This window comes from Macrobrachium nipponense, chromosome 31 (genome assembly GCF_015104395.2).
Source record: "Macrobrachium nipponense isolate FS-2020 chromosome 31, ASM1510439v2, whole genome shotgun sequence".
Lineage (NCBI taxonomy): Eukaryota > Metazoa > Arthropoda > Malacostraca > Decapoda > Palaemonidae > Macrobrachium > Macrobrachium nipponense.
The window spans coordinates 64,072,803-64,075,302 of NC_061093.1; positions in this window are offsets into that span (position 1 = coordinate 64,072,803).

The following is a 2,500-nucleotide window of genomic DNA, read 5'->3' on the forward strand; positions in this document are numbered from 1 at the left end:
CTTCTATGCCCCTGTTCACTGGTAAGATATGGACATGATATGTTACAGGAATATTTAGAATAATACAAAGCAATTGTTAGCATGAAGATGACCATTGACCGAGGAAGAATGGAAATTAAACTGGTGTTCACAAGATACCTTGCAGTAATTGTAATGAGATTTAGGCGGATGTGGGGCGGGGGGTCAGACCCATCTCACAAAGGCTAACAGAGCACAAAAGATCAGTGCGATATGCTTCAGAGAGTTCTGGAATTTTCCTACCTATTAACGATAAAAACCAAAACATATACTGGAGAGGTGCACAGTTGGTTTTCAAAAGTAGCTGCCCGTTCAAAACGAAGAAGATGGAATCTGCCGTCATCATTCAAACCACAATCAAAGTAACAATGTGAACCCATCAGGAGGACATTGGAAATCAGGTGACATCGAGATCATCCTCAGGCCTCTTCCCAAACAGGTGTTCCAGAACATACTCAACCGGACGAGTCGCCAGGCTGGAGTTAATGAGGTTCCAAAACACCAGGGAATGCCTTAAGCTATAATAATTTCTTCATGCTGAATTCGTGATGAAAATCTTTTTCTCTACTAAAGGTTTCCATTGATGATACTCCTTCTTCTTTTTTTTTAACTTTATGAATGAACAACTGAAATCAAAGTTAATGAGGCCCCAAAACACCAGGGAATGCCTTAAACTGTCATAATTTCTTCATGCTGAATTTTGTGATGAAAAACTTTTTCTCTACTAAAAGTTTCCATTGAGGATGCTCCTTCTTCTTCTTTTTTTTTTTTAAACTTCATGAATGAGCAACTGAAATCAAAGTTAATGAGGCTCCAAAACACCAGGGAATGCCTTAAACTGTCATAATTTCTTCATGCTGAATTTTGCGATGAAAATCTTTCTCTACTAAAAGTTTCCATTGAGGATGCTTCTTTTTCTTCTTCTTCTTGTTCTTTTTTCTAATACTTTATAAATGAACAACTGAAATTAACTGATATCAAATGGAAAATTGATAAATTATGTTCATTCACTTTTACTGAATATAATTAGGAAAACCTTTGGGGGCTTCCAAAATTAGTTTTCTTATGAATACTATTTTTTTTATCTTACAATCTACGTACTCACACTGGATTTCTCTCCGGAATCATATATTCATGTAAACGTACCTGCTCATAAATAATTCATATTTATAAATCACAATGTCACACCTAATCATTCTTCTGTGTGTTGCATTTCTGCAGACGTCTTATGGTGTATGCATACTATTTATTGATTATTTAATATTTTTTTCTTTTACCAAATACGTCATTGAGTATTTTTCGCCTTGCTGTCGTGCCTCAAGTGAAATCTTTATCCTATATAGCTTCCTAGATAATAATAACTTCCATAAGAGAAAAACTAAGATGAATTTTATCTACGTCCTTAGAGGTACTTTTACTGAAATTAATATGAGAATATTGAAGAAATAGTGAATCATTTAGCAAGACACGATAATTAAAGAAAGACAGATGTACAGATTGCGAAAATCTTTCGAGCACATCTTGTAAATATTCTATTAACCTAGGGGGAGAGAGAGAGAGAGAGAGAGAGAGAGAGAGAGAGAGAGAGAGAGAGAGAGAGAGAGAGAATTCAACGTCAAACTGCAGAATAAAAAATTTCAGGCATCTGCAAAGAAATAACGAATAAACAAAAAAAGACGAAGGAAAACATTAACATCTTCCACCCAACCTTGCAAATATTCCCTCCATCCGGGAAAGAAAATATCCATCATTATCATCAAACGTATTCACTCCACGGGACAAAAAAAAAAAAAAAAAAAAAGTTGAACGAACAGAGAAAACCATTAAATGAGAATTCATAATTGCTCCGGAGTGTCCCTGGCCACCGCCAAGAAACAATTATTTCCCTTTAAGGGTCCTCGCATTCCATTTGCCACAAAGAAACCAGATAGAGAACGGGGGGACGGTTTCTAAAAGCACTCCCCTGGGTTTCACTCCAGCGGAACAATGGAGCGGCAGCAGCACCAGCAGCAGCAGCAGCTTCGACACCCCCCCTCACCCCCCCCCCCCCCACAACACTCCCCACTCCTCCTAACACACCCCTACCCCCTAAATAATGAAAGTTACAAAAGGAGAGAAAAAAAAGGAGGGAGACAGAAATGTCTTTCATACGACAATAAGTTCCAGAAATTAATAATAAGTAACGTCTGAAAGTCTTGTACCGTGTCGACATGGAGACAGGGAAAAGACAAAAAAAAAAAAAAAAAAGTGGGGGGGGGCCTGGTGAGGCGATGATAAATTGTTTCTCTCTGTCACGCTTTTATTTCAAAATGGCGCCTCACTTTTCTATGTCAGTTACATCACGTGTAAATGTACTTGAATTGCCTTACAATATAGTACATGGGTACATGGTCTTCTAAAGTACGTATGTAAGGAATAGTGGTTTGCATATTAAATGGTATACGTAAGTGCGTTATATATATATATATATATATATATATAT